Raw genomic sequence first — 13,739 nt, forward strand, 5'->3', positions numbered from 1 at the left:
TGATGAAGACTGATGATAGGAAACCTTCGGCGAGATGATGCTCACGCTACGGCAGAAAACCCTTTTTGCCACCGTGCACATTGCTGTTCGCATGTAAAAAGATTAATAGTTTCACCGTAGCTGCTGGATGCGAGCAGCTCAATTACCTCATCGACGCTTATCGTTGATCGATGGGTCGATGCATCTTAATGGTGTCTGCTGGCTTCTTAAACCTTGCATGATCCAATACACCGCTAAACTATTGTTCTACATATCTGCATGAAACATCAGCCGGAATCTCAATATGCTGCTGAAACAGCATAATAGCGTCGTACAGTTTCCGTACGCATTAGAAGATAAGCTACGGAAGGGTAAATATTGTTTGGTCAACAAAAGCTGCTTTATCTTAAAGATGGCTCGAGACACGCCCGGTTAAGGTACATGTATTGTTCAGACCGAGACAATGCGCAATAAATAACAAATCGCAATCCGTAAAGTGCATCAAAATGCTATTAACACCATTTGAATTAAAAATGAATACATACAACAAAAAGCCTTTGCTTCTGTTTGCATATATCGCATGAGTCTGATATAAAACAAACAAATGAAAGAATAATTCAGTGACGAACAGTGCTCGCAAGTAATTTAATTACTACATTTTAATTTTTAAATTCACGCAAAAACCCAATGCGCTACTATGAATCCCCACCGAATATGCACATCCTTGAAAAGTGGCTGCTAAACGCTTACATTCTACCACACTTCATTGTTACTTTACTTTGCTACACCAAACAATCGGCCCCAAAAGCTTTTCAATTTTCAACTTCCAATGGAGGCGCCTGGTGCTCCATCAACCAAAGTCAGCCGCTGCAAAAGAAAAGCTTTTCTGCAAAAAAAAAAAAACAACAACAAAGAATAACGATTTTTCTCCGACGGAGACGATTTACGTAGGTTTATAGGAGCGGTCGCCTAAACCAACAGTTTTCATTCATCCATATGTCTACTGGGGAGGGGGAGGTGAAATTAAAACCGACATAACTGCTGCGTCACGAATCGGGCGCGACTCACCGTTCTTTAGATTTTTTTTCTTTTGCTATTCTAAAGGCGATAGCCGGGAGCGTCATGAACCATTTATAAGACGAGTACCATGCAGGGGGTTTTATTCTTTTTTTTTTTAAGAAATGGTTGCAGAACCAACGGTGACCAGGAAATGGGACAAGGACACACAAGCCAAACTTACTTCCTTCGTGCGCCTCGTTGATGCTAATACGAAGTAATGCTGAAGGAAATCTTCTATTTTGCAGCGTTTCTCAGATGATATTGTCAAATCGTTACCGTTTTTTGTAAACGCTCAGTATGAAATGGCACATATGCTTAGATGACACTGTAAACGCTTTAAACGTCTTTGTAGGCCATGACGTTTTTCTCATATACCACCAACCGATGACATTGCACACTGGAATTATAGAGCTCGGGAAAGTATTTAACTTAAAGGCATAAACGCGAGCAGAGATTTAACGCAATCGTGCATTACCTTTTTGCATCTCGATGTTTTACCGCGTTTATACCTTTAAGTTACACACTTTCTCGAGCGCTGCAAAACCAGTATGCAATGTAATCGGCCACAGATACCATTTCATATTGTGGCAGCCTTCAAAGCGTTTACAACATCATCGAAGCGTATGTGCCATAATGTCATACTAAGCGTTTACCAAAAAAAACGGTTGAGGTATTAAAATATCATTTGAGAAACACTGTAATTTGAAAGTTCACATAAAAATTGATATATTTTAAAGAAAAGCACAATATTATGTCAGTTCGTTTGTTATTTCCGATTAGAATAAATAAAATAGCAGGTTTTACGGGGAAAGCCGATCCGTTCTACAGCAATAGTAGTTCACTTTTCGACTTATATTGCCGCATTAACTTTAACGAAAGAATAAATGAAGCGTCAAACAGTTTGCGTTGTGTTCCATGTTTTACATGTTGCTTCTACTGTTTTGAAACTGCTTCCTTTTCATGGTCTCTCCATAACCACGGGCAGTCAACAAAACTGTTCTAGCTCATTCGACCAACCACTAGGTAGAAAGTGAAAATCCTGCATACCGGTGTAGCTAAGATACGGAAGAACGGTTCCATCGGTAGAATGGTATCCTTTTTCGATCCATCCTACCGAGATCCAGCCCAACCGTGGCGCTGTTGATATTGCTTTCAGTACGTACCGCTGCTTAGCAAACATCCATACATTCATCAGCCCAGCGCTATCATTTTCTATTCGTGATAGAGAAAAAGCAATCACATTCCTGCACAAAAACATACTTTCGCGTTCGCTCCCTTCGTTAGCTCATCAAACAGTTTGTTTGGTTTTGTTGCGCTACGTTTCCGTTTTTCTTTTTCCTTTCTGAATCAGCCTACCAGCACATTGCGGAGGAAAAAGTTGTCCTTTCATAAGCGAATGGCATTGCTCAGGTTGGTGGCTAGTTACCAGGCTGATGGATACAGTTGCAATAGTTTGTCTTGCTGGTGGCATGTTTCTATTCCCGATGAGAAAAGTCTGGAACAAAATAGTGACGAGAGATGCGTATACTTGTTATGAAGCTTAACAAAGTTAAAATATTCTCACCATCATTATTCCACGGTATATTTTACAATAATCCAATAAAAAACAAACTAAGGCTCTTAAATTACACATTCGAGGAACACATTTTGGATTTTCATTAGGAAATTAAGTGATAACCCACTTGTAAAAACTTACATCATTCTGTCATCCGTAAGTTCTTGTAGTTCATTCTGAGTTCATTTGCTATAATCCATAATAAATCGAAATTTATAGCACGATTTTACGTGCTTATTACAGGGTTATACGTGCTTATACCCTGTGCCGCTTTACACGTGTTGATGTTAAATTTCTTTCTTATTTATTTATTTTTTTATTATATTTAAAGCGTCTCTTAGCCGTATTATCATTCCTATAATGACTGCATGGAGTAAAAATTCCTCAAGGCATTTCCTCCTTGTCTATTGCCTTATCTCGGGCATATGCTCGGTTGAGAATATCTTTCTTAATTATGCTGTAAACTTGATTGTTTCCATACTAATCCTAAACAGAATAAAGAAAGAATGAATGAAGTATTAGTATAAATATTTCCCATACCTTACAAAAAGGCACCTTACATTGACGAACAGTGAATCCACAAAGTACAATAAGACACAATAAGAAAATTATACAACTGCAAAACCAACGTTACAAAGTGAAACCGACTGTAGAACATTTGTCTTTGATTCTTTGCCCCCCATTCACGCCCCCGACACACACACAAACAAACGATACGGAGTGCGCATCGATCTGTTCAGTGCGGTCACAATAAAGCACAGCAGTTGACTCCCACCGAATGGTATCGCTACGGGTTGCAAGGATGTGCACTTAAAATGTAACAAGATTGTCATGTTGCAACATCTCGATTGTTACGAGCGCCACCGTGAGCGTGCAAACCAGCACCACCACCCTTCCCCACAGCCAGAAACTTACAGCAACGCCAACGCATGCCATACAAGAAGTCCTAGTAGTACGCGTGCCCGCGCACGTGTGTGAGAGTGCGAAGGGGAGAGCGAAGATTACGTTTATCTATTGGTGCAAACCACAGAACCAACGCCCGTACCAGCTGTACGCTCCCTGGAGCTTTTTCCGGAAAGACAAACGCGCTCTGTGTGGTTCGAGGACCATAAAAGTACCGGTCACAACGCGGCGGAGTGTGGGTGATGGTGTGCATATCACACCAATGCTGCTACTTTCTAGGTGACTTATCCGTTTGCAAAGATATCCAACGGAAGGACAAACGCTTCGGTGCACGGATGCTGTGCGAATCCTCCAGCGGAAGCGGAAAACACTTGCACCGCGCGCCCGGGGATGCCGGATGCAGGCGACCATGATTTAGACACGGCAAGCTGACAGAATGGCACAATGGCAAAACGTTGTTATCATTCACCTTCACCATCTAGCATCTTGTTTGTCCTTCGGCCCTGTTTGCCGTCCCCTTAGCATTGCAGCGTGGGAGTGTGGGACGGCGGGTGGCAGGTGGGAATAAAAACCTTCCCCGAACGCTCGGTATCGCTGCGGTACTGCGCGTGAAGGGTTTTGGCTTTTGTTGGTGATGTTCTAAGCCTTAACCCGAGATGAAATCTACCCATCGATAGCAGCAAACGGACGGGCAATGGTTTGCGTGACAGAGGTTTTGTGAGGTTATCCCGAAGTCCATAAAGCATCTTCCAGCCAGGGATAGGGACCCCTGCTTGCCGGGGAAAATGCTGACACCACCGTGCGTGGGAAGGACTGCACAGGATGGATGAAAAGACACTCCCAAATGGAGTCTCGTTTTTTTTTTGTTTTCGTTGCTAAAGTTATCTGTAGCCTACGGTGGCCTGTACACAGGCCCAGGTCCGATTCGGAATGCCCAAGAGACGGTCCCACTTTGCATAGCTTTTCCTGTGGGCGTGCGTACGATTCGTTTCGGCTTGCTACCAGTTGTTAGCGGCAATGCAAGCTGAAATGCGTCGTATATCTCCAATGGGAGGTACGTATTCAATTTCTTTATGCAGATGGTGCCATTAAATTTTATGACACTGCCACTGTGAGCACTGGGAACTCTGGGTTGCCGGGAGATTGAGAACGCATTAACGGCCACTGTGACGGCCGCACGGTTCATCGTGTTTAAACTCCAAGAAATAAAAAATACAACCCCTCTTGATATTTCGAAATATGGAAAATAAATAATTAATATGAAAATATTCAAAATCTGTAGGAATCTTTGTTCGTTTTCGGCAATGACTTGCACACCCTTAGTTACATCCAACGAGCACAGAAATTGTGCACCTCGCTCAAATAATTAAGTTGAATTACATATTTGCACGCCTAAGGGGTGCAAACGAAAAAAAAACACGCACACACAATAAGACAAACACGTTTGACAAACTTGTGTCATGCTGGGTTTACGTGCCGGAGGCATTTGGAAGGGAAAATCCCACACTCCATGGAAGCATATTAACACACACGGCACCACAAGACCCAGAACCGCTCGTTCACTTCGCTGTTGGAAGTGGAAAAGTTCGGGGACATTTTTTGAAGTCTCACTGCTTCAAACACACACACACCGCAGTAAAATGCTGGAGGCGGATTGTGAAGTTTTACAACCGTCAGTAACTCATTGCTGGTGTGTGAAACTTTTCATTTGTGCGCCCCACCACATTGCAAACGGGTGAATGGTTGGGCTCGCGCGCTTTCAAGCCTTGGCGTGGCTGTTGAGTTTCGAATGTGTGACCCGTGATGGTAAAACTCCAAACATTACTCAAGTTTTACGGCTCCAGTGCAGCTGAGGTGGAAGGTTTCCTTTTAGTGTGGATTTGGTAGCTAATAGGACGTGAAGAAGATTGAGTTCATTACGGTTGACACAATTTGATAATTTCCCTGCGTTGTGCTGCTCTAATATTACGGATTTGGGATTTGCTGAAACCTCAGAACTCCTGGGGTTCTTCTTCGTCTCTTCTAATTTCAAAACTAGCTTGTAGATCGCTCACTCTAATAGTGCAAGCCGATTTATCCGCGTTTCTGTTTAACCTTGCTACTCGAATGTAACACCGAAAATGGCGGCTTTTTCTCAGCTCCGAGTGTCAATTCGCTTTCGTGAATTCACAGGTAGCGAGTCCCAACTCCATCCTTATGGTTGAAACTCTTTTTCGTTGTTGTTGTCTCTCGTTCGACTTTGGCCTTTGGATTTCTTCCAGTTAACGTAGATCATTATGGAGTTGTCAAATAAAAACTTACTATAAGCTGTATAAATAGTTTAAAGTGAGTGCAAAAATAGTACTATATGATTTGTTCTTAGAATTTAAGGAGCTAGGAATAGAACGAAATGAAGAACATGCCTTATGACAGTTAAGCAGATTAACAATTTCGTTCTGAGAATGAATCCATCGACAACTCAGATGAAGAATTGAAGATTAAGCCCTTAAGTCCGATGGGATTTCGGAGAACGTTCTGAGAACCACTGTATTACAATATTACCTTGAAGGACTAAAACGTTCCAACTGGAAAGGCATAGAAGATTCATTGCTCAATCCGAAACAAGTGCTGACGTTAAGATCAAAAGTACCAACATTCAGTACTAACCAGAACGAGTAATCAAAGTGCAATAAAGACTGCTTAAAGTAATTATACGAGCAAGATTACATCGTCGTCTAACAAGTTTCAGATTAGCCACGCGTTAGTGAAGAAATACTAATTTTCCCCATCAATCGAACAATGACTGGGCGAGAATAATGCCCTCACGTGTGTGAGCTAATCTGTCATCACAACTTTTGTGTGTTTTCTTCACCAGTTGCTCCAGGGTTCACATATCGAACGCAAACACTATATCGTAAAGCGTCGTCATCATCAACTGTTATGCTTTCGTCGCACTCGGTGCTAATTGTTCTTCTACGATCAGCGTAGCCTTTTTCTACGGAAAGCTTTCTCTTGAACTGGTTTACTCAAGAAATCGATAAACAGCATTCAGTTACTCATCGTCACAGGCACGTACTGTTCAGTGTGCAATGGCATTGCTGCATCTACAACAAGAGTGTATCCTTAACGTTCTTCGCTACCATCTCGAGAATGTTTGCAATTGATGACGTTTATTTATTGCGCGACGAACAAGTTGTCCGGTCTGTATTGATGGGTGTTTAATGAGTTTTAAGTGCTTTTAAAGATCCACCCACAGCAATATCTTCCATTCCTATGCCTCAGCGCGTTTGCAAAGACAGTTGAATAAATAATTTACTGAAATGCACTAAACTATCTTTACGATTTGTGACAGGCAGCGTTAAACTTAAACAGTGGCACTGCAAAGTGTACGATAAAAGTGGCAATAAGGATAAAAAAAAACAAAATCCAACTTCGCCAAATTGTCCCACTTGAGGGCCACTTTCACGCTAACTGCTTTCAAACTAATCAGCCACCGCCGTCGCTACCGAGGCTCGAGCAAACTTTCGTACGAAAAAGTGTCGTAGCCGCCATTGCGGGGCGGGAAATTATGAACGCCCCCAACGGTCTAAGTACGGGTTCGGATTAGTTGACGCTTTTGCACGATTAGATTAACTTTTTAAGTCCCAACTGAAAACGGCCCGGCGGATAGTTACGTGGGACTAGTGGGTAATATTCTGCTAAGACCCAAACCGTCCTTTGCCGACCGGCCGTTTCCGGGCCCCCCTGGACAAGGTTGAACCTTTTTTCGACGTTTTCACCACTAATAGAGTTGTAATTAAAACTTTCATTCGATTTCGTTCTCGCGCCAGGCGGCAGCTTTTACTTGGCCAGGTAGGTGGCGAAAGTTGACGGAAAGTTTGTGCTGTACTGATTGCTTTTTGCTCATTTTGCTGATAAGTTTTATTTTTCGATCGTAAGAAAGTTAGTTTTTGTCTTAAAGTTGGTTTTGTCTTTCGTATTTCAAACGAAAAGTTAAAGTATTGGAAGATGTAATATTAATTCTAGTTTTTTTTTTCGTTCGTAGCTCCTTACAAACTAGCCCTGGAGGAACGAAAGCTTTCAATAAAACATGAAGTTGCATAAATTGATCATAAAAAAGATAGAAAACAGTGCATGTGCAGTCCCATTCGAAGATAAAACCGATCCATTAAAAGTAGTCTACAGTACGTGAGGAACACGTCGTCTTTCACCATGGCTCTAGAGCGAACTTTTTGACTTCCAAATGCTCACCCACACCTCCCCGCTCGGTGCTTTTGTTTTTCCAGGTCACCAAAGCGAAATCGTCATCTTGATCTACTTTTATGTATTTTTTTCCCCGACTCAAGTGACGACTGGTAAGCAGCTTCCAAAACGATGCCGAGCAACGAAGGAGGACGAAAACGACCGATAAGTTGTAATAAATTACAAAATATATTCCGGGCCACCGAGTGTCACTCCCCCCGAGGAAGGAAATATGGTTTCAACTTTGCGCAGTAAGCGACGGAAAACAACCGACTTAAGCGCGGGGGATAATAAATTGTTGGACAGCACAGAGAAACAAGCCACGGAGTGAAAAAAAACCGCACACACAAACAACGGATGACCGAGAACTATTGCTAGGTTAGTTAGAAGGTGAAAGATGCCCGCAAGCTAGAACGGGAATGCATTTCTTTGGAATAGTTTTACTTTCCCGTTGGGAAAGGGGAATGATCAAAAGGAAAATAAAATTGAGAAGACAAAAAAGAAGCGCTCGATTTTTAGCTCAGGGAGACTCTAAGGAGCAAACACGACTGGGGCTAACAGTGGGTGTAAGCAGTGGGACAGAAAGGCGACAGAAAACTTTTGTCGCAGCGAAACACAACTTCAAAGCGATAATTCAAACAAACGATGCATTAAAATGTGCAAAACAGAAGCAGCTAACGGAGACAAACACGAACTTTTGTAAGTAAAAAGAAAATCGTTTCTACCCCAAAATGAATCATGAAACTAACAAAACTGTTAGGAAAAGAGGAAATTTATTTTACAACGCTTTATCTACACCTTGATATGAAACATAACTTACAAACTGGTTAAAGGAAAAGGTAATGTAGTAAAAAAAAACATAAAAAGAACTACACGTTCTCGTACTTCCTTTTTAAAACAAACCATGCCTTTCTTCGTTCGAACCATTAAACTAGCACAGCACTATCGGTTGGGGAAGTAATCATCGTAATGTAACACAAACCAACCTTCTGTTGCTTCCCTACACCTGGCACCCGGTGTACGCTGGCATAGAAACAAAAGCAGATTACGAACACACGGTGTCGGCTACAGCAAGCGACCGCACGATAGGAATGCAATCGAATGGTGGAGGTGAAATTTGTTACATGGTCAGTATGCCCTTTTCGCCTCCTGCTGTAAACTGACGGTAGTGCTACGCTAATAAAAATGGCCAACGAACATTAAACTGCGACAGCAGCTGGACCCGTGCAAAAGCAGCCCACAGACACCTGGGGTTTTCACTACTTCCTGCACACAAAGTTGCTATCGGAAAAGTCCAAAGTTGCGTGACAGCACAGGAAAAATGCTTTCATATGAGGGTGGTCAAATAAAACTGGACATGTAAAAATATTGAACTGATACTATTGTGTGAGTTACTCACTTGGTCGAATTTCCGAAATTCCAAAGGAATTCATTTACTTTCTTTTAAAAATAGTCTATGGAAAGAAAATTTTCCCGTTCATCAATTCATGCTGGACAGGGTCAGTTCACAGAGGGGTTTTTAATACAACTGGATGTTTCGTCCATTTCATCTCAACTCTATTCCTACCTGCGCTTTCCATTTCTCTATTTCGTTCTGGTTGGTAATTCTCAAGAATCTCAAAGAAGATATGATGGACCAGGGAGTTGATTTCCGGCTCAGACATGTACGGGTAAGGGTTGCATTGGAGTGCTCAAAGCTTACCGAATGCTTCTTCGTATGAGCTCTGAGTCAATGATCAGAACAAAACAAAATCCAACCTCCCGATGGACAACAATCAATGGTATATCTCGAGTGCCAATTCTGGTAGCTGCATACATCGGTATCTTCGGCTAGCCACAATCACGACCGGTATCCATCAATACATCGCGCATCACGGTGCTCCTTTGGGGGCTTGAAAGTTTACTGCAATCAGCGGAAGAAAGTATCCGAGCCAGCCGACACATTCCTCCCAACCCATCCGGCGGATATCCTTGGATCATCCCACCGGTGTGGGACAGAAAGAATGCAGCAAGAATCGAGCAGAAAAAAAAACACACATACATTCGACAAGCACAAAACAGTGCCCCGCGCAAGAAACAAAAACGCAAGAACCGTACCGACATGGCGCTAAGGATCCGGTGCCGGATGGAAACGATGATTTCAACACCGCACCCGTGGAACGCTTTACCCGCCGAGGGCACTGTGGGTGCGAGCGGAGTGAACAACCCGAAACCACCTGCAAGCTGGTACCGTTCCCAACTCAACAGGATCCGTTTCCTTTGAACCGTGCCAGGGCTGCATTCCTTTCCACGATGGAATCGTCCTGTTATGACAGTGTGGTAAGGCGATGGTGCACCCGGTCCGGAAGTGGTACTCTGTTCACCCTGTTCACAAAATTCTGTACTTGGAGCAGGGTTTTTTTTGGGGTTATCTTTGAGTTTCATCCGGTATTGGCAATAGCCGTCGGTAGAAGCAAACATTACGATGATGATGGTTTCGTAGTGAGCGTAGGAAAGGATTCCAATTTTGGCAGATTGAATTTCCTCCTCCCAATCGCTAGGAACAGTATGCGTGTGCACGTTTTTTTTGGGATGGATATGTGCGAAAAGGTTGCTTTTATTTGTTTTGTTAGAATTTGTTTTGCTTTTTGATTAAAGAACTGTTGAATCAGCTTTTTTTCGGGCATTATATGAAATAAGTACAATGCACATTGCTGTATCGTGAAAGACTCTGACTGTACTAGAAAACACAATACACGAGTAAGATATTGGTGGGCTAAAGTGGAGTATACTTTCAATATTGAATCCACTGTATTAAAGACATTGGGCGAGTCGTTACAAAAACTGTGGCAGTGACGTCTATCAACTGTGCATGGGTCTCACCGGTATATAGTCCACTTGTCTAATCGGGACCCAGAAGTTTGGTAACGTCATGAGAATGATGACGATCATTCTAACAACCCGACACCTGTTAGAAGAGAACTGGTATATCCAGGGTAAGACAACCCTTATGTTCTTAAATTCAACCCTTATGTTTCTTAGCCTAAGTTAAAGTTACTGGCTGCATCCGATGATTGGATTATTTTATGTCAAACCAGAATAAACAAAACGCATTATAATTACAGATATTGTGCAGTAGCCTAAATCACTCAGAAGACGCAAATAAATGTGGGGTAACGGAGGTAGTTAACGTGCGTGCTAATCGTACAGCATGCTCTCCTGCACCAAACGATCGCGCGCACACATTCCTGCACAATTTAAAATCCCATTCGTGAAATATTAAAAGTCATCCAATTGAAGTCAACAATTTGTCCAAACGCGTGGGTCGTGGCGACCAACACTAGCTAATTCGATAAAAGTCCGTAGAAAAGTCGTTGACATCTCGCTGTGGTGACTTCTCCATCTTGGAGCTGGAACGCATCGCCATGATCATCATTCCGACGGTCGTTTCGAGACCGATTTGTCATCCATTTTTTCGAGTCCACTTAAAAACCGCACACGTCCCACAACGTACCGTGACAATTTAAACCAATCGAAGCGCCGGGAAACAAGTGTGTAGCGTGTATACAGCCGCGCGTGCAACGCTACTAAACTGCAGCTGTCACATGTGGAGAAGCTAAAAATAATCAGCGGGCGGATCGCTTCTTGCGGTGCCGCCTGTTTCTAGCAACCTTGGTGTGTTTGTGACAAGGAGAAGTTTGTTTTGATGCCCATGCCAACAAGATCGCGTGGTTCGCGTCGATCGGCAGACGGCACTGTGCACAGTGTTCTTAGCGCCTTGTTAATCAGCCAAGGGCAAGGCCGAGGTAACGGGTGCGTCCCATATGTGTTTGTTTGTGAGTTTATGCGTTTGAAATAGTATTCCGTCACCATGTTAGGCATCTCGATAGCTAACCGCAAACATTTATCATTCTGTGCTTTTGGTAGTCCAATTTTTCACGAGCTGTCGTTTGGTAGCTGACAACATGTAAAAGCGATTAGAAAATGCATTAATTTATCATGCCGTGCGTCTAAATCAACAAATTGTTCGAATTGATGTATGTTGAGCCCAGCAGTAATGATGTATTGATGCATGTACATCAGGAAAAAAAGTGATGTATAATATTTTCTGTGGATTGATATCTTGCAACTTTTATGTTAGGTAAACTTATGACTCGATGACATCTTGAAATTCTACAAATTTTTCCCATTATGATGTATGTCCGTAGTCGTACTAGTCACTTCCAAACAGTCCACATTCCAGTGTTTGCAATTTCAAAGTGCCGTTCCACTGGCTTTATCGCAAGTTACGCTTTGATTTCGCATCGATCCACCGCCGCGAATGGGGCGCGATTGTCGCCGATGGCCATAACTCATCCGTGGCATTCGCCATTTATCAAAAACTTACCCCACCACGACTGGAGGCAACGTGAGTCGCGCGCGCGAAGGTGAAGCAGAAAACAATTCACCTCGAAATGAGATGCAAGAAAAAGGTTATACCGGTTGCCCGCGTGTCTACCAGTCGCTGGCCTCGTTCAACCGGCCGACGGAACGGAAACAAACAAGCCCGGGGAGGTTAAAAGAAAGTCATGCCCGGGTCGGCGACTAGCTTCGTCGCGGAAAAAGGAAGCTCGGATCGAAGGAAACGAAAGTGGAATATATTGGCCAGTGCCAGAAAAAAAGGCTCGCAAGAGCGCTTCTTGTCAACAACATTACCGAGCGGTTGGTAAACGTTCGGCTAGTGCAGAGACGACGGCTGCCAAACTCGTCAAGATCAACTAACCTCAAACCAGCCGGGGCTCTATCAACTAATTTGCATTTAAATGAGAAATTTTACATCTTCAAACATGTTTCGATTTTTCTCACTTTTTCATCACTCTTCCATACCACCTGCATCCGGTTCGGCTTGAATGTGACGCGTTTTAAAAGACTGGTGACCACGATCGGCACTGGGCGGTATTGCCGCATGGTCTTTGTGTAATAGCGCCGGAAAAGATCTGTCAACATACCGTCACGATGCACTAACCATATGCTTGGTATCGATTAAAGTTGTTGCCTTCATTTTTTCATCTCATCCATTTTATTAAGTGGCGAACGCGGGATATTCTCATGTGAAGAAGGTTAATAATTTTAAAAGAATTTCTTTAAATGCATAGGAAAAGGTTGTAAAACAGTTCAAATTCTCATGTTTTAAAAGTAATTTTCCCATACAGTCATGAAGTTCTTCTTGAAAAGACAAGAAAATATGCCAATTTATACGTTTTAGATGTTTCCTTCCATTCAATTTCCTTGTATTGCATGAATAAAATTCAACCAGATCCCAGAATAATCTTGGAACAATAAGAAATAATTCTATTTTCCTGGAATTAATTTTGTCGAGTACATCGCTGATGAAAAATTCTTTCCACAAATCCTAAAACGAGGACAAAATGATTGAGAACAGAAAGAATCCGAAACATGAGTGAGAGTTGAGCTATCTTTGAGCGCGATAAAACTACTAACAAATTGGACACGCCATTGGCAAGTACCAACCAATCTTGACGCTGGAATAACTCAACTTCCAAGAACTCCAGTTCCAACCCACGGGAGCACCTTTGTGCGTTTCCGGGGCTACTCCAAAAGTACCACACCTTTCTGCTTGCTCCTCCTTCCAGCCTCGCACGAAGGTAACAACCAAAAGCAAAGATTAAGCGCACACTCATCGTAGGGGAGGAAAAAAATAAACCCCCATCCGAACCCGAAATCACCCGGCACGTTTGCCGTTTCTTTTCGGCCCCCTCACCAACAATCCCCTTCCATTACGAGGCTCGTGCTAATCTTTCTCTCAGGAGCTTTTCCCTGCGCCGGGCGCGTTCGTCTTTCGACTTTTTCGTAATTTATGAGTTCTGCATGGGTGAATAATCGGAAGCACACGCCAGGCCATCTTTGCCATTGGGACGTGCAGGGTTGCAGGGTTCTAATGATCGTGCCTTCATTTCGGTTACGCCCACGGTTCCGTTTCCGGCCCTGGAATGGCAGGGCAGGAGGGAAGTCGAACGGGAAGCACTGGGAAGCATCAGTGCCT

At 43.0% G+C, this 13,739-nt stretch overlaps 1 protein-coding gene across 1 annotated transcript in view; it reads right to left on the reverse strand.

Annotated features, from left to right (window-relative positions):
- LOC128708871 (G protein-coupled receptor kinase 1) overlaps positions 1-13,739 on the reverse strand; it is a 93,531-nt gene that overhangs the window by 26,661 nt on the left and 53,131 nt on the right. The gene's annotated exons all lie outside the window — the stretch shown is intronic.

Source organism: Anopheles marshallii, chromosome 2 (genome assembly GCF_943734725.1).
Source record: "Anopheles marshallii chromosome 2, idAnoMarsDA_429_01, whole genome shotgun sequence".
Taxonomy (NCBI): Eukaryota; Metazoa; Arthropoda; class Insecta; order Diptera; family Culicidae; genus Anopheles; species Anopheles marshallii.